The sequence below is a fragment of the Dendrobium catenatum genome, unplaced genomic scaffold, assembly GCF_001605985.2.
Source record: "Dendrobium catenatum unplaced genomic scaffold, ASM160598v2 fragScaff_scaffold_740, whole genome shotgun sequence".
Classification (NCBI taxonomy): domain Eukaryota; kingdom Viridiplantae; phylum Streptophyta; class Magnoliopsida; order Asparagales; family Orchidaceae; genus Dendrobium; species Dendrobium catenatum.
Genome location: NW_021319202.1, coordinates 54,746 through 75,104, shown reverse-complemented (window position 1 = coordinate 75,104; position 20,359 = coordinate 54,746).

Genomic DNA, 20,359 nt, shown 5'->3' with positions numbered 1-20,359 from the left:
ACTTATGTCAATGTGTTTGGTATTGGAGTATTAGAGTATTGGATTAGATTATTTAAAATGTAGATGGCACTAGTGTTATTACATAGGATTGAAATTATGGATATAGGTAGTCCTAAATGTTGAATTTATTGCTTTAACCAAAGAAACTGGGCCACACAACTTCCAAAGATTATATATCCGACTTCAATAGTAGACTGAATAAATGAGTTCTATTTTTTATTGGACAAGGAGAATAAGGATTGTCATATAAATTAACTTTTTCTAGAAGTAGTTTTCCTATCAACCCAGCATCCTACAAAATTTAAATCAAATTATCCTATAATTTTAGAAGGTCTATGCCTAGGATACCAGATTCCTAAGTCTTAGGTTCCTAAGAGATATCTAAGAATTCTCTTAAGAGCAATCAAGTGGGACTCTTTTGGGTAAGCCTAAAATTAGCACAAAGATAAACACTAAATATAATATATGGTCTACAAGCAGTCAAGTAAATAAGTGTTCCAATTATTCCTCTATATTTCTTTTGATCAATAGATTTTTTATTTAAATTCTTATTTAACTGAACAGTCTAATGCATGGAAGTGTTGATTAACCTGGCTTTATCAATTTCACATTTTTTAAGATGTCCTTAATGTCTTTTGATTGACTAAGGAAAGTTCCATCATCCTTTTGCCTTATGCTAAATTCAAGAAAGTAGGTCAATTCTCCCATCATACTCATCTCAAACTCCTTACTCATTATTTTTGAAACTTATTCGCATAGATTTTTATGAGAAGATCCAAATAGAAAACCATCAACATAAATTTAGACAATGAGTCATTCATCTCTTTCATTTTTTAGAAATAAGGTGGTGTCAACACTCCCTTAAAAAATGTTCTTTCAAGAAGGAATGTGCTTAGCCTTTTATATAATATGATGGGTGCTTATTTTAGTCTATATAATATCTTTTTAATTAAACACATTATTAGGAAATTATGAATTTTTAAAGCCTAAGAAGTATTCAGCATACACATCTTTTTTTATCACCTCATTCAGAATGGCACTTTTGACACCCATTTAGTTCAATTTAAATTCCTTAAAATAATTAAAGGCTAGTAGCACCTGAATGGCTTCCAACCACACTCTTTTTGAATTCATTTATAACAGGGGAAATATCTCTTTGAAATTAAATCCTTCTATCTAGATATACCCCCTAGCCACTAATCATACTTTATTTCTCACCGCTACTCCAAATCATTCATTTTGTTTTTGAAAGCCTATTTAGTTCCAATCATACTCTTCTCCTTAGGCCTTTCAACTAGCTCCCAAACATCATTCCTTATAAATTTATTTAGATCTTCTTATATGGCTAGGATCCATAATTCATTAGATAGAGCTTTATTTATGTTTGTGGGCTCACTCATTGAGATGAAGGTAGAGTGGTTTATTTCTTTTCTAAGTACATACCTAGTTCTAACACCTTTAAATTTGTCTCTTAAGATCAGTTATATAAGATAACTTGAAGAATATCTCAATTCTCTAGGCAGTATGTTTTTAAGTTCTACCCTTTCCTTTATATTTACAGATTATATTCCTTGGGTAATTTCTACAACCTCTTCTTCTTCTACCCTAAACCCTCCAAAATTATAAGATTCATCAAATACGACATGAGTGGTCTCCTCTACTACCAGTGTTCTTTTACTGAAAACTCTATAGGATTTCCTAACATTTGGACACACCATTAGATTTGGAGTAAAACTTTCCTAGTATTGATATCCCATTATTCAAATTGAACCCTTTACATCCAAAGAGATGAAGTTGAGAGAGGTTGGGTGTCTAATCCTTAAGAATTTAATAGGGTGTCTTATTTAGCTTGGATCAAACATTAACACTATTCAAAATATAACAGGTTGTATTCCTAGATTTTACCCAGAAATATTTAGGAAGAGAGTACTTAGCTAAATGGCTCTAATTGCTTCTACTTGGGTCTTGTTCATTCTTTCAATAACCCCATTCTACTGAGGGGTTCTAGAAGCTAAAAAATTGTGATATATCCTTTCCCACAATGAATTGTCAGAATTTCATAGCCTAGCTTCCTCTGAATACAAATGGAGAATAATCTAAATTTTTTGAATGATTAGCTTTTATGATATAGGAATCTAACCCAATTAAACCTCCAAAAAATCATCAAAAATCACATAGCCAAAGACATTCCCTCCTTAGTGCTTATACTAAAGGTATCTAATCCTACTAATCCATCTAATTATAGACCAATAAGTCTTTGGAACACTGTTTACAAGGTAGCGGCAAGGGTTATTTTGAATAGATTAGTTTTGGTCTTTCTGAGACTAATCTCAAAGGAGCAAGTGGCATTCATTAAGGGGAGGTCCTTGTCGGATCATGTTTTGGTGGAACAGGAGATTTTTCATAAACTAAGGTTCTCTACAGCTTCTAAAGGTCTATTTTCCTTCAAAGTTGACATGGAACAAGCATAAGATTGCATGGCTTGGTCTTCTTTAAGGAAAGTGCTGGTGTATTTCAACTTTCCTTAAAAAATTTATAAACTCATCATGGAGTGTGTGAAAGACCCTAAATTTTCTTTAATAATTAATGAAAAATACTCTAATTAGATTCAAGCTTGGAGCGGGTTCCAGCAAGGATGTCCCTTGTCTCCTATCCTTTCTATACTTTACTCACAACATCTCTCAAATGCTTTTAGACAAAGCTTTTGGGGTATCAAGTTCAACTTGGAGGGGCCAAGATTTTCCCATTTACTTTATACGGAATATGTAATAATGTTCTCTTAAGCTAGTAGGAAGGAGGTTAAATGAGTTAAGAAAATCTAGCACAATTTTTGTGAATGGACTGGCCTACGAATAAAGGTGAACAAATCTACCATGTTGTTTGGAAATCATGAGGGAAGGAAGAAGAAAAATAGCATCAAAAGAATTATGGGTTTCAAATCTATTAAAGAATTCAATTACCTTGGATTGAAGATAGTTTTGAGAAGACTTACATATGAAGATTTTTAGTTTAAAATAGATAATGCCTTGATGAAGCTGAACTAATGGGGAAGTAAATTACGGTCGTTGGCAGGGAAGATGATTTTGGTAAAATATGTATTGCTATCTCTCCTTAAATTTAATGCTACTCACTCCCTTGTGCCAAATTGTGTGATGGAAGAACTTGATAAAGAAGGTAGAAATTTCATCTAGAATAAGAAGAAAGGTAATAAAGGGATGCACTATGTAAGTTGGAATGAAATGTGCAAGCCAATTGAAAGTGGAGGCCGTGGGTTGCATTCAAGCAGCATAAAGGATCCTGCTTTGAGAGCCCATTTGGCATGGATATTTGTTCAAGACAAAGTATCACTTTTAAACAAGTTTACGGTATCTAAATACGGTGCAAGGATGGAAAAAGGAAATGGTAGAGCAAGTAGATTGTCCTCTCATAAACTGTTGACTGAAGGATAAAATATGCTAAAGCCTATTGTGAGATGGACTTTGCTGAATGGAGATTAAGTGGATGCATTTAAAGATAACTGGATATTGGATAAAACCATAGATAAGTGGCCTACACTTGTTGTCCCACATTAGGGTGGAACTATTTTTATGAAATAATTCATTCTGGATGGCTGTTGGAATGAATCACTGTTGCTGAAAACATTTGGGAGGGACCCAGTTAATTTCATTATTCAAATTAATATTTCACAAGATGGGGAAGAGAATCGTATAGAGTTGATTCATCAAAATTCAGAGATGTCTATTTCTGGATTAGCCTTTAAAGATTTAGTTAATGATACTAGTGATTCTCAGTATTAAGATTGGATCAAAAATGCTGAGTTGAGCGCTCGAGTGGAAGTGTTTTGGTGGAGATTGTGTAAAAATGCTATCCCAACTCTTCAATTCTTATGCTATAGAAGATTAGTAGATAATGCCAATTGTCGGAGGGGATGCAATTCTATTGAAGATGTTGAACATATCATGTGTGGATGCTTGAAGTTCAAAGAGGTAATCTTCCATCTAAATCAATGGGGTTTTTGTATTCCGTAGTTTGTTAAGTATGAACATTGTATCAAATGGCTGGAAACTAGTTCGAAGAAGAAAGACATGTTTGTTAACCTGCATTGCAATTCAATTTTCCTATCATGGAAAAGTAGAAACAAGTTCATTCATGATGGTATAGAGGAAAGTCCTAGTTTTATAGCTTCAAATGCTATTTGTTAAGCTTCAGTTTCTTATGGCTTTAGTCAATTTAATTTGGGAATTTGGGATGTCAACCAGTCATTCAGACTGCCCAATACTTGGTATACTCCTCCACCCAATTGGATAAAGGTGAATGTTGATGCATTTCTACTTTCTTCCTATAAAGCAGGGATTGCAGCAATTTTTCGAGACTGCAAAGGGAGATTTCTATATGCTTATGGAAGACCTTGTGTACATTGGGATATAGCACAGCTAGATTTGCTAGCAATACATTCTTTAAAAGAGGAAATCAAGGATTGGATGTTCAAATACAAAGGCATCATTATAGAAGGGGACAACTTAAATATCATTTCTTACCTACAAAGAACTTTGAAAAAAGGAGAGTATAAGGAAGAGGGTATGGATTTTTTTATGAATTTTTATTAAGTCATTTTTAATTGCATAGGTCGAGATAATAATAAGTTAGCAAACATATATGCTAACTATGCTTTATTTAGTAATTTTATTTGGGATGACTTTTCTTTAAATAAGGTTCTTCCTTCATTTTTCAAAACTTTAAAGGAGGAATCATCCTTGTAATTGCTCTTTATTTTGCTTAATAAGATAGTAAGCTATGACTTATTCTTAAAAAAAAAAAGACTTTCCCTCTTAGGCTTTTAGTTCTAACAGGTCCAAAATGATCCATATGTAGGACTTCAAAGGGTTTGCTGATATTAATGTCTTTAATTGAGTGGAAGGAATATTTGACTTATTTTCTTAATTGACATGCATCGCAGAGGTGGTCCTTTGTGAACTCTAGTTTTGGAATTCCTCTCGCTAAGTCTTTTTGGGTGATTTTCCTAAGGATTTTTATGCTTACATGATATAATCTCCTTTCCTACAATGATGATTCATTAGCAAAACTTTTTAGGCAAAAAGAAGCAACAGGTTCCACACTGTTTAAATCAAACATGTAAACATTATTAGTTCTATTTTCTCACAACATAATGTTTCTATTAAAGCTAATCATGTAGCAAGCAGGAAAAAAAATTATAAATGCTTAATCACAAAGCTAGCTTATACTAAGAAGATTATATTTCAAGACATCTATTAAAAAAATACTTTCAATAATAAAATTTTTGGAGTTGCCAATTATATCTTTTTTCGCTACTCTCATGGTAGTGTTATCTCCAAGTGTCACTTTGCCTCATACCCTAGCCTCCAATAAAGTAAATTAGTTTTCTTCTCTAATTATATGCATTGAACATCGGTTTCCAAGATACCACATGCTCTCAAAAAGGATTTTGTGAGAGCATCCCTACAAAATCATCAGATGTTAGATTTTGGAACCCAAATAGGTTTGGGTCCCATCTTATTGAAAGAAGAATGAAATGCTATGAATTTTGAAATTTTGGTCTCCACACCAAATATGTTCTATGGTGAATTATGCAAGTGTGTGAGATATGTCCTTTCATGCCAAATTAAAAAATATAACACCAGGGAAACTATTTACTAATCAATTGGGGTTATGGTGCCTCTTCCTAGGCTTGAATGATGCATGCTTTGAAGATGGTTTTTGAAACTCTTCAAGTGAAGGTGGTGTTTTATTTTCTTTGATAGCAATTAATTTGATTTGTAAAAATTGTTTTACACTTTCAAGAATTGAATTTTTTATTTTTAATGCATGCTCCCTATTATCTAATTCAGATGCAATAGTTTCTAATCTTATATATGCATTTTCTAATTCAATATTTGATATTTTCAAAGAATCATCCTTATTAGTTAGTTTAGAATGTTTCTTGTTTAAAATATGAAATTTGTCTAACAAGGCCATGTGATTTGTATCCAAAGTGGAATTAACTTAACTTTATCACTCATGCTCTTTTATAGAATGAAAAGTTAGATTGAAGGCTGACATGTAATTTTTAAAGCTTCTATATGTAAAGTATGATTTTTTTTCAAAAACATAAACTAGTTGACCATAAGTAAGCCCACATTCCTCCTCTTAATAAAAATGATCAAGATGATCATTAACAATTAAGTATAGGTTGGTTACCTCCTCTTTTACTTCAGTTTCAGAAGAATCTAATGTTGAATATGCTCATAAAGATTTTTGAGTACTTTTCTTGCATTTCTTGAATTTAGGTTTTTCTTCACCATCTCTTTACTTGGATGAGCTTTAAGAGTTGGTAAATCAAATTTCAGGTTCCCTGACTTCCTTCATTTAAAGCATATAACATTAGAAGAAAATTTAAAATATTTACACTCTTACCTTTATTCCATTGCTGATGACATTTTTAGTTTTTTTTTTTAAGAAGCTCTTGAATTACCTAGTCATCATTGGAATGTCATCATCATCTTATCCAAAAGATTCATTGTTAGAATCATTAGATTTTATGGCTATAGTCTTCTCTTTCCTCTTTTCACCATCATCAAGATTCCTTTGACTCTCCTTAATCGTAGGCACTGAGTGACCCAATTATGCTATCAATGGAATGAACATTCAGATTTATAGATTCAGTAATGGCAATGATTTTTGCATCATAGGAAGAAGGTAAACAAAAAAGAATTTTGTTAACTTTTTAATAACTCCTAAGCTCTCTTCCTATGGTATGCAAGGAAGTAAAAATCTGAGAAAACCTAATATACATTTTAGAAATTGATTCGCTAAGTTTCATGCAAAAAAGTTCATAATTATAAAGAAGAATGTTTTACCTAGATTATTTTACTTCCTTTATTCCGTCATATGCTATGTAGAATTTATCCCAAATCAAATTACCAGTAGTGTAAGTGGAAACAAGAAACTTGTCTTCATATTTTATAGCACATAAAAAATTCTTCAAACATTTGGCATTAGAGCTGTAAAAATAAGAGAGAGAAAGTAGAGAGACTCTGGGATTTCAAAAATTTGTTATTTGAAATCTAAATTTGTGGCTTCGTCGTCGGAGGGATGATGACAAAAGGAAGATAGGCATTCCTAGGGGAGGCTTATCATTGGAACTGCTCGAGATGTTTCATCGCTGCCACCATCTTTTGGAGATGGAAAATCAAGTTTTTTTTCTGGAATAAAAACTGCATCTTTGATGAACAAACCACTGATCATTAATGAAGGAGGACTGCTGATGAAGAAACAAGCCCTGGAAGTACCTGGTAAGGGAGAATACAAAATATCAGAGGAAAATCAAGAGAATTCTGGTTGGCTTTTCAAGAAATAGATAGAGAAGGAAATCATTGTGATTCCAAGCTCCACTTCCACTGAGGTTGGGAAGGAGGCAGAAATTAAGGCAAATTCTGATAACATGTTGAAAAATGCTATTGCTATGATAAAATCAATTCTTAGTGGATTGAAGGAGAGAATGGGTTTAGACAAGGATGTCCTTTGTCTCCATGTCTTTTTATCTTGTGCTCTCAATTACTATCGGATGCATTCTCTCAAAGAGGAAAGAATATTGGCATTAATTATGATAGGATTACTCATTTGCAGTATGCAGATGACATTATTGTTTTTTCAGATGCCAATATGAAAAGTGCTAAGAAAGTGAAGAAAATTATGAAAAATTATGAAGGATGGTCCGGTCAATCTATTAATCTCCAAAAATCAGCTTTATTATTTGGGAAAGCTGTTAGAAGAAGAAGGAAAAAATTTATTTCCAGATTTCTAAATTTTAAAGTGGTAAATGAAATAAAATATCTTGGCATCAATATAGCTTTGAGGAGGCTGGTTTTTGCAAATTTTCAACACTTATTGGAAAAGGCTTCTAGTAAGTTGAATATGTGTGGTAACAAATTTATTTCTTTTGCCGGGAAACTTACTCTTCTTAAATCGGTTTATTTCTCTCTCACTACTTTTGTTTCTTCCCACTCTCTTGTACCCATGGGGGTTTTACATGATATTGATAAATTGGGAAGAGATTTTTTATGGCAAAACCGAGGGGAATTCTGGCCTTCATTATGTGGCTTGGATGTGATTTGTAACCCCAAATTGTATGGTGGACAAGGAGTTATTTCTTCTTCTCAAAGAGTTGGCCCTTTGAGAGCTAATTTTTCATGGAACTTCATAAAAGATACTTCAACTCTTCTTAATAGATCCTTAATTTCCAAATATGGTAAAGATATTTAGAAATATGGATTTAATAGCTCTTCTTCTTCAACTTGGAAATTTTTGTTAAATGGAGCTACTCATCTTAAACATGTGGTGAGATGGAATATCTCTAATGGTTCAAGCATTAATACGTATGAAGTTGTCTGGATGTTAGACAAAAAATTTGTAAATTGTCCTACTTTCATTGCTTGTTTGGACCATAACTTGATGACTCTTAATCAGTTTATTTCTGAAGATGGATGGGATATCCAGAAACTGAAGGAATTCTTTTGTCAGCAATTAGTGGTCTTTATCACAGAAATTCCAATTTATGCTAATAATGATGAAGATCAATTAGAACTGATGTTTAAACTTCCGTGTAAGTCATTATCAGCTCTGATAATAAGGAATGATTTTATCAATTCTGAAGAAGATGGCAATTGGAAGTGGATTAAGAAGCTTCACCTGCAGCCTCGGGTTTAAGCTTTCTGGTGGAAGGTTAATTTAAGAGCTATTCCTACTAATGATTTCCTATTTTATAGAAGAATTTCGGATTGGAATGGATGCCCAAGAGGTATTTTATGTATTGAAGATACTGCTCATGTTACATCAACATGTGCATACTTGATTAAAGTTTTAAAGCTACTTATCTCTTGGGGGTTTTAGCTGTCAATTAATTGTAACCTGGAGGAAACTTACAAGAATTTGAGTGGGATGTCCAGCTCAAATCCTTATTTGGGGATTTTATACAGCTCTGCTGTATTCTTCAACTGGAAAAGCAGGAATATGTTGATTCATGAAAATAAAGAGAATGGAACTGTGTCCATTGTTGCCTACTCTATTTACTATGTCATTTCTTCCTGTGAGCTTGGTATTTATTCAGACATCTGGGATACTAACCGGCTGAATAAGCTCTCTTCTTTTTGGTATCCTCCACCTCTTGAATGGATCAAGCTCAATGTTGATGCTTCACTATCTAACAATTATAAAGGTGGAATTAGAGGAGTTATTAGAGACAATAAAGGAAGATTTCTATGTGCTTATGGATCATCTTGCTTACATTGGGATATTTCACAATTGGAATTGTATTATATTCTTTCTTTGAAGAATTTCTTACAAGGATGGATGCTTGAAGCTAAAGGCATTATCATAAAAGGTGATAACTACAATGTTATCAATTTCATTCGTAATTTGGTGAATAAAGGAGATTTCAAAGTGGATATAGGCAAAGGTATTGATTTCTCTTTTCTTAAAGAGTATAATCAAATCCTATTTCATTATATAAATAGAAATGGTAATAAGTTAGTCGATTGCTATGCTAACATTGCTCAGTCTATAGATTTTTTTTTTGGGATGATTTTTCTTCTGATAGTATTCCTCCTCATTTTATTTCTTTATTAAAGGAGAAAAGTGATAGTATAGTTATCACTTAACCTCTATATTTCTTTCTTTAGTTAATAAAATTGTTATATGCATCTTCTCAAAAAAAAAAAAAAAAGTTCTAAAATGAAGAAGAATGCTATAGAAGAAAGTAATTCAAGGTCGGAACTGGAGGGAGTGCGTGCTTGCGCTACTGGAGAACTTGGGAGATGTGCTGAGGTGCTTGAGGAATTGCCTAATAGACCTAATTCTGGTAACATTCAAAATGTTTGGTCTAGAAATAAAAACCTCAAAGTTGCTGATCAAGATTTCGAAAATTGCTTAGCTGAAGATGGTTGTACTGTAAAACTGCATATGGAAAACGTATGTGAGAATGCCAATAAACTGAACAAATCCTTGGTGGTAAAGTTTTTTGGAGAAGATACACTACTCCCTTCAATCAGCTACAATGGGAATTATTCGGCAAATTTCATCTTACCATCCTGGGGAAAGGTTGGGTTTTATGTTCATTTTTTGAAACAGAGCATTTGGAAGCACTTATTAATAATGGCCCATGGTTTGTGAATGGAAAAATTGTTGGAATAGAGAGATGGACTCAAAGGTTTGATCCAAATTCACTTGAAGGCTTATCTACTCCTATTTGGATCAGACTTACAAATTTACCTCTATTTTGCTGAGATGAAATAAACATATGTCGTATAGCTTCGATGGTTTGAAAGTCATACTTAATTGATGGTAATATGTTCTAATGGTCGAGAAGGGATTTTGGCTGGGTTTGTGTCTGAATCAATTTGAATGATAAACTTCCTACAGGTGTGTGGGTAGAAGGAGAAGAAGGCAAATTTTTTAAAAAAATTGAGTATGAAAGGCTGTCGAACCTCTGTTTTGAATGTGGGAAGATCGGTCAAAACAAGACTCAGTGTGCCAAAAGTATTTTATTGAATAAGGAAAAATCTGATCTGTTGAAGAAGGACCTGTCAAAGAACTTGATTGAGAAGGAAGCATTGGAAGTAAATCAAATTACAGGTGATAAGGAGGCTAATTCCAAAGGTTACCGTGGATGATAGTTAACTATGGTTGAAAATCTGGGTGAAGAAATTGCTAAAAAAGAACTCAAGAAATCATCAGAGATTAAAGATAGCAAGAAAATTTTGTCAAAAGCAGATTCAGGTGGAATTGTTTCAGTCTGTGATGGGTCTAATGGGATTGTGGGCTCTACTCAATCATCCAAAAAGAAGAAAATAAAACAACTAAAAGATCTGGGACCGATCAATGCATCTACAGGAAGCCGTAGAATGGAGATGGAAGGGAAAGGTAACATGGGGAATAATCCCCATCATCCTTTTAAATGAATTCCATATGCTTTTGGAATTGTAGGGGAGCAAGGAAGAGAAGTGCTTCCCTCTACCTAAAGGAGTTTGTGAAAAAAAATGGTGTTTGTTTTGTGGTTTGGTAGAAACTAAAATTACTGGAATTGATAGGAATGAAGTTAATGCCTTGATTGGAAGTGGTTGGGACTTCCACTGTGTCCCATCTTTTGGGCTTTCGGGTGTAATACTGATTTTGTGGAATATAATTTCAGTTAGATACTCAGTTGAGAAGAGTTCTACTCAAATGGTGTTTGGTGAACTCAATATGTTCAATAATGTGTGTAGGAAAGTGATCACGGTGTAAGGGAGTACTGAAGTGAGCAAGAAGAGAACTTTGGAATATGTTAGATAAATATTCCATTTATGATTGTCTTATGGCAGTTGGTTGGGATTTTAATTGTCTTATGTGCAAAGAAGATAAATTTGGTGGAATAAAATTTGTTTATCAACAAGGATCAAGGGAGATGGAAGAATGCTTGCTGAACAACAATCTTCATGAAGTTGGCTTTATCGGTCCTAGATTTACTTGGTGTAACAACAAGGTTGGAGGTGCTAGAGTCCTTGCAAGATTGGATAGGTACTTTATTAATTCAGTGGCTCTAAGTTCCCCTTTTCAATTGATTGAGAGACATTTGGCTAGAATAGCCTCAGATCATTGTCCAATCCTTCTTCAATTTCAGACTTTCAACAAATATTTCAGCAAAATTATCAAATTCGAGAACTGTTGGGCTTCTTTCCAAGCTTCCTATGGAGTGGTAAGGAAGGAATGGTGTAGGAATTATCAAGGTAGTTATTCTCAAATCCTCAAAAAAAATTCAAATGATCCTTGAAGTCATTATTCTATTGGAGCAAGTTTAAGCATAAAGAATTGAACAAGTTGAAAGATGATCTCATTAAGGTGTAAACTGGATGGTTGGCCGGCACCATCCATTTACTTGAATGATCAGGATAGAAGTCTGTTGGAGGCGGATCTTTTTATGGCTGAAGTTGTAGATGTCTTGAAACAGTTGGAAGGGAATACTTCTCCAGGTAATGACGGTATCTCTCATTCTTTTATTAAAGTTTATTGGGATATCATCAAGGATGACTTTTGGTTAGCTTTAAGCCATTTTTTTAAACATGGTGGAATGAGCAAAGATTGGAAAGAAACTCTTATAATTCTTATTCCCAAGGTCTCAAATTTCATTCTTCCTACAAATTATAAACCTATTAGTCTATGTAACACTGTATACAAAGTGGCGGCTAAGATAATTTTGAAAAGACTTAATCTGGTCGTTCCTAAACTTATCTTTATGGAGCAAGTGACTTTCATTAAGGGGATATCATTATCAGATCACATATTGCTTGCACAAGAAATCTTCCATAAACTTAGAATTTCAAAAGCTACTTCGGGCCTTGTTTCTTTTAAAGTTGATATGGAGCAAGCCTATGATTCAATGGCTTGGGCTTCTCTTAAAGGAATATTTTAAATTTCCACCTAAAATTTCTGAGCTTATCATGGAGTGTGTTGAAAATCCTATGTTCTCTATTATCATTAATGGCAATTGTTCTAAGTGGATCCATGCTAGGAGGGGTTTTCGACAAGGCTGCCCATTATCTCCCATTCTTTTTATTCTTTGCTCACAAATTATTTCTAATGCTTTTTTTCATAACTCGTTTGGTATCAAGATAAGTCATGAGGGACCTCGTATCTCCCATTTATTATATGTGGATGATATCATTATGTTTTCGAAAGCCAATAGGAAGGAGGTGTTGGGAGTGAAGAGAATTCTTCATAATTTCTGTGAATGGACAGGGCAAAAAATTAATTACAGCAAATCTCTTATTATGCTTGGAAAGCATGTGGGAAGAAGTAGGAAGAGAAGTTTAGCTAAAATCATGGGATTTAAATATATTAAAGAATTCCATTACCTTGGAGATGGCTTTGAGGAGGCTTAAGATGGAGGACTTTCAATTTATCATTGATAAAGCTTTGAATAAGCTTAATCAATGGGGTAGCAAATGCTTATCAATTCCGGGCAAGATTATTCTGGTTAAATCTTTATTGCTTGCACTTCCTATCTATCACTCAACTCATTCATTGGTTCCGAAAAAGCTATTGGCTGATCTAGAAAAAATAAGCAGAGATTTCATTTGGAATAAGAAAAATGGTTCCAAAGGAATGCATTATGTGAATTGGACCGATATGTGTAAGCCAATTGAGTATGGTGGTCGTGGCTTGCATTATAACATATCGAAAGCACCTTCTTTGTGTGTTAGATTAGCATGGAGATACATTCAAGATGATCATTCTCTTCTTCACTTTGTTATGGAAGCAAAATACACTAGCAAATTGCAGAAAGGAAGTTACAGTGGAAATAATTCAGCTGCTTATAAAATTTTGAGTGAAGGATTTAAAATGTTAAATCCTATTGTTAAATGGGAAATTATTAATGGTAGATCTTTGGATGCTTTTAAAGATAATTGGATCCTAGATAAATGTATTAACCACATTTGTTACTTCTACAAATGACAACCCGGTACTTGTTGAAAAATTTATTTCTGAAGGTAATTGGGATGTACATAATTTGAGCAAATTCTTTGGTAAGGAGCTGATTGATATCATCATACAGACTCGGATATCCCAAGAAAAGGATGCTGATTTCTTGGTACTGATCAACCAAAATTCTGCTATGACTATTCCAGGATTAATCAAGAAATCGAAAAATATTGGCTTTGAAAAGGATTTGTTATGGAAGTGGATCAAGAAGGCAAAGTTGAATTCTTGGGTGGATATTTTTTGGTGGAGATTGAAGAGGAATGCTATTCTTTCTATGCATTTTTTATGTTATAGAAGGATTGTTCAAAATGCCAACTGTCCAAGAGGATGTGAGTCTATTGAATATATGGAGCATATTGTGTGTGTTTCCTTAAGATCAGAGAAATTATCCAGCATCTGAACCATTGGGGCTTCGATTTTCCTTTGTTCAACTCTAGTGAACAATGTATTAGTTGGCTGGAAACTAATGCATCTAGGAAAGATATGATGGTAAAGCTTTATTGTATTATTGTGTTTCTATCTTGGAAAAGTAGAAACAAGAGGATACATGGTGGTGTTGAAGACAATTCTAGCTTCATAGCCTCTAAAGCCATTGCTCAAGCTTCAGTCTCTAACAGCTTTAGCCATTTTAATTTTGGATTTTGGGATGTTAATCAGTTGTTAAGACTGTCTAATGCTTGGCATCCTCCTCCACCCAATTGGCTAAAAGTTAATGTTGATGCTTCTCTTTTGTCATCTTACAAGGCAGGTATAACGGCTGTTTTCAGAGATAACAAAGGGAGATTCCTATATGCTTATGGTAAATCATTTATTCATTGGGATTTTGCTCAATTGGAGTTACTTGCAATTAATTCAATTAAAGAGGAGATCATGGAATGGATGTTCAAATCCGATGGCATTTTCATTGAAGGTGATAACTCAAACATTATTTCCCACTTCAAAAAGGCTTGGAATAAGGGCAAATTCAAGGATGATGGTATGGAATTTCTTGCAAAATTTAATTTTGTTATTTTTGATTTCATTAGTAGAGAGTGCAATAAGTTAGCAAACTTATGTGCTAAATATACTTTAGTAAGTAACTTTACTTGGGATGATTGCTCTGTGAATAAGGTTCCTCCTTCTTGTTTTAGCATTTTGAAGGAGGAATCTAAATTGTAGTTGCTCTTTGTTCTTAATAGTTAATTTAGCTTTGGTTTTTTTCAAAAAAAAAAAAAAAAACATTTGGCATTAAATTAGGCCAAATCCCCATTATCTATTATCCCTTTAGAAAAGGGCATTTAAGTTTTTATTTACTAAAAAGCGAGAAGGTGTAGAATAACATCCTAAACTTGCATCCACATGCAATAATCAATTGATTGTAAAAAGGTGGACAATAAAATTTTCCAAAAATCAAAATGAATATTATCAAATAAAGGTTGTCGAGTGATTAAATATCATTTCATAGTATAATGATTACCAAATTTAGTCATCGATCTTTTCTCAAAAGTTTTCAAAAACTTAATTTATGAATCATGTTGCAAGTCTGGACCCAAGTACTTTGATTTTGATGATAATAAATATTATTCTTTCATGGCTACTGCTATTCTTAAAAATCTATTTTATTTTCCCTGCCCGTTAACCTTTCAAGTCGTCGAGTTCACTTGGAATGTCAAATTAACTTAATATCAGGTAGATTTTGATTGAGTTAGTATGTAATTTCTATTCAAATATATCTTTTAGCTTTTCATGAGTCAAATGTACTTCAATGGATCCTGTTAACCATGCACACAACACTTAGGGGATAAATTTGGCGAGTTATTCTATTTTTGATCATATCGTACAACATAATTTTGAATTGGCCTAGATGATTAGTTAAACACATAAACCTTAATTAGGGCATCCTATTAATATGAGATAATTAACCAATATTACTAGATGATCTAGATCATCCAGACAATTAGTCACTTATATGAGCTTCAGCCACCAATAATATTTTAGGCATGTTTTTGAAATTGTAATTTTTATCTAATCATCCGAGATGATCGACATCATCCTAAATTGATTCGGAGATTAGGAGAGTAATTATGGTTAGATTGAGTGATCATATCATTCGGGATGATCGTAGAATCATACTTGACATTATGTATGAAAAATCTTAGTTTTCTCCTAAATCTTCTGGACATCCCAAACTATCTGCTAGATGATAAAGTCTATTTTTGAATTAACTATACATAACAATCTCTACATTTTTATGGACGATCAATTATATTTTTATGTCATCCTGATTTGTCTCCTAGACATCCCGAACTATCTGTTGGATGATTATTTATGATTTTAATTTAATTATTCATGATGATGTCCACATATTCTTGGACGATTAGAAAAAATTTTATGTTCTAATCATACAGGAAAACATCATTTCATCTTGGATAAAAGAAATGATTTAAACTAATCAAACAAGATGATCTATCAAAAATTCTGGATAATTATTGATGGAAACTTAAAAATTAGGGCATTTTTAAGGCCTTTTATTTAAGCTCTCTCAATTGCTTATGATAGAATCTTTTGTTGTTCTTCTGGCCTGAGAGAAAATAGAGAAGTAGATGGAAAGCTTGGGAGAGAGACATAGAATCTAATGAGGGGGAGTTTCTGAGGTGTTAACAAAGGTTGCTCCAAGAAAGGATTTAAGTCATCTTCTCCAATCATCATCCTTGGCTCCTTGGTGGCTCTAGGAACATCTTCGTCAGCACAAGATTAAGGTTGTCTGCCTGCCACAGGAGAAAGCAAAAGAAGATGGGGTTCTCTACCTACTTTAGGAGTAAGCCAAAGGAGTCTAGGTTTTTCGCCTCACTGAGGTCGGTGAAAAGAGTTTATAATGGCTTCTCTGCCTTACTATGAGAAAAAAAGGAGAGACACTATAATTTTAGTTCAATACATACAGGAGAGGCTCCGGGGAGTGGATGTAGGTCAGGTTGAATGAATCACTATAAAAATCTGGTGCATTCAATCTATTTTTATTCTTGCACATTATTTTTAGCACTTTAATTTACTGTGACAGATTGTATGGTTAAAATATCTGGTTTGTTTTGATATTCGCTTTCATATAAAGGGTTAATCTTATTTATTTTAAAATATTCAAAAAGGTTTTAAAAAGATTTTTCTATTTGCTTATGAATTTTTAAAACTACTAGTTCCCCCCATCTTTAGTAGCCTCAAGCTTGTTTATAAGGTCTTAACAACTTTAATGAACTTTCAAATCCCACTCTAAAACCACTTAGAAGTTTGTGAGGGTAGGTAAACCTCTATATGATAGTCTGAGAGAAATTAAGAGGGGAGGGGGAATTGCTTATTTACAAAAATTCTAAAGGCAAAAAGAAAATCTTTTTGAAATCTTGTTAAATATTTAAAACAAATAATTCATTGACCAGCAAAACTAATTTTATAATAGAAAAAATCAAATATTTCAAATATGTAACAAATCACAGAATAATGTATAAATAAAATGCAAAAAAGTAAATAATAAGAATACAATTTATTTTTAGTGGTTCGGTCAACTTGACCTACATCCACTCCTAAGAAACCTCCTTTCAGGTATTGCAGTAAAAGTAGTGTCTCTCCTTTTGCCATCATAGTAAGGTGGAGAAGAGCTTACAAATTCTTTCCACAATATGATTAGATAGATTAATGAATCCTTTTAATCCCTCTTAGAGTAGGCAGAGAACCTGGAAATCCTTTTACTTCCTCATGGAATAGGTAGAGAACCTTAAAGTTCTTTTAATCCCTCCTAGAATAGGCAGAAAATGTTTGAATCCTTTTACTCCCTCCTATATTAGTTAGAGAACCTTGGACCAAATGTTAATGAAAGTCTCCCTAGATCCACCAAGAAACCTCATCTAGTATTTTTGTACTTCATCTATTTTAAAAATACCAATATAAACAGTATGAATTGCATTAATCTGTATAATTAGTTCAAGAGAAATAGACTGATCATCCTGAGATGATTACAAAATCATATCAAATGATTAGTATAAAACTATTGAACTTCATCTAGTATGATACCTAACGATTCTTTATCATCCCACATAATTCTTTGCCATGTAGCATAAAAGGGGTCAATCATCCTGGATGATTAGTTAAAAAACTAAGGTTTTAGAGTTGGGAACACTTTATGAAGCATTTTTTGCTTCCTTCTATGTTGCACCGGTGAGGGAATTAAAAATATACACAAAGATCTCATTGTAATTTGAAGCATGTGTAGTCGGCTATATTAAATTACATATGTAAACTTCTTGGCTATATAAAATTTTTAGGGAAGAAAGTATACTTAATTTGTAAACCTAGATGGTAGTATATAAAATTTTCTTATCATAATGAGGAAAATAAGGTGATGTTTTCCCATTATAGGAGCAACAATGGATGTGTGCTCGAGAAACCAAATGTATATTATATCAAGATGTATCAATAAATAAAATAGTACTTAGAGAAACTTTAGATGATGTGAGCACTCACCATTAATAAAGATAAAAATCCATTCAGATAACCTAGTGGGATATTATATGTAAACTTCTTGGCTATCCCATAAAAAAAAATAAACTAAGTAATTCCTAATAATATATAAATCTAAAGTGTATTCTACTTTTTTTTTTATTTTTATGCCAAAAAAAAATTCCATTAAAACAAAAGAGAGGGGAACAAAACAAAACAAACTGGGAAAATTCTACCATGCATCCCCAACACAAAGGAGCAAGCGAAAAATGAAAACTAAAGAACTAGACAAAAAAAAATGAAAAGAGCAATAAAAAACCCCTCAACACTGAATAGTAGGAGGGCCTAATTCCCTTCTTAAGGTCTTCTTAGTCATTTCTTCCCTCTTTTGAGGGGTCGTGTTGATAGGTCCCAGATACTACAATTCCTTTTTGAAGGTGCCCACTAGGCACTCATAGTCTATACTTGGAGTGGTTCAGACTGTTGTTAGTGATATCTTGCTTCTATGATTCATTGGCATTGATAACAATGTGCTCTTGATTGGAAATAGCTTATGTTTGTATGGGGCATCTCATTTCATAACTTTTGGAAGGGTTGGATGGAAGTTGGCCTTTCTTCTTTATCTTTCTCCTTATAAGGATGACATTCCAAGTTCCCAATTGATCTGATGGTTGGACAAAAGAAGAATAAAACTGCTAAGTATACACAAAAATAGCTGGATTTTGCATTTCCATAGTTAAAGATTGAATACTGTTGTCAACACGGCTTAAAGACTATAGATTACTCTTGCAAGGGCAAGACTCAGCTTTATGGACAATAAATTCACAAGGAAATAAAGATTAGAAAAGCCCTTACACTCAACTTTTTTAAAAAATAATCTATTCTAGCCCTTAATACAAAACCTCGGGGATTATTTCTGGGTCAAATTAATGTGAACATAGACACTAGAAAAGGTACTTTGACCACAAGAAGATGAAGGCTCATTTATTTAAAAAGGTTCAAATGAATCATAGCAACCTTATAAGATATATTGGAAGGGTCCCAATATATTAGAGAAAACTGAGGAAATCTTACCCAAATTGGCGAGGAGAACCACTTTATATCCTCTAGAGATAAAGAACCTAACCACTAGTAAAGGCCAATAATGCTCCCAGCTATAATCCAAGGACTAGCCCTTAGGATTGTATCACGAGCATCTGTGCTTTGAATAATACAAAATAAAGCAATTCAGAGCAATGGTGATCAGTTGAAAATCACTAATACAAAAGGATCTCTAGAAATTGAAATATCTGTAACTTGTTTGAATCATGCTCAATATCCTTCCCATATTTTCTTCCAATGAGTCACAAATAGCTCTAAATTTTGAGGGTCTATAATGAAAAGTAATCTTTGGGTAGTACATCTACAACAAAAATGGATAATATATATTTTTTTTCAAAATATGATATGCTACTTATACATCCCTGTGCATAAGTTATATATATGGATTTTATAATGTTACACACACCCTTTGTATAAGTTATATATATATATATGGATTGTACAAGGTTATAGAAACCCTATATATAAGCTGTACAAAGGGCTTATTAAAGAGAAATTTATACACACACTTTATACAAGTGCAAAAACCATTAAAAAGAGGAAATTAACAAAATATACCATTGAAAATAATCTATATATGTCCCCATGTTTTTCATTTGCTATTATCTTAACTGCTTTAGCCTTGGAATATTGATGGCTTAATTTTAACTCTATAAAATTCCTTTATTTAGTCACAGCAAAGTAAAATTTCAACATAGTTGGGCTAAAATACTTTGCACTATAAAAGTTACACCAAAGTTTCTTCGTTCTTGAAGTTTCTTCAAATTCATAAGCTGCAGTATTTGTTTTGTGGCTTTTTCCATGAAGATGCTTATTAAGCTTGTACAGAACTTATATAAAACTTATATGTAGGGAGTATATATTAGAGGAACTTATACCAATCTTTAAGAACATGAATTTTTATAGGAGTGGAAGATCTATCACAAAAAAGCTAATACAAAGAATATAAATGAGAAATGGATTTCAAATGAATAAATTTAAGTAGTCAATTTATTAAAATACTTACGATCATATTACTAAGTTGACTAATGTTTTGAGAGAAAGGATGATCCTTGGGAAACTTATACGAATCTTTAAAAACTAAGTTTAATTAAGAGTTAGGATTTTAAAAGTTTATAGCTATATTATAATCTTTTAGACCCATTCCTATTATATGGACCTTATTCATTATGAATACTCTCAACATATTCAATAAATTTAAAAAAATAGTTAGGAATCATTTTTTTACTAAAAAATGAATTTAGAATGATATCCTCTTTTATTA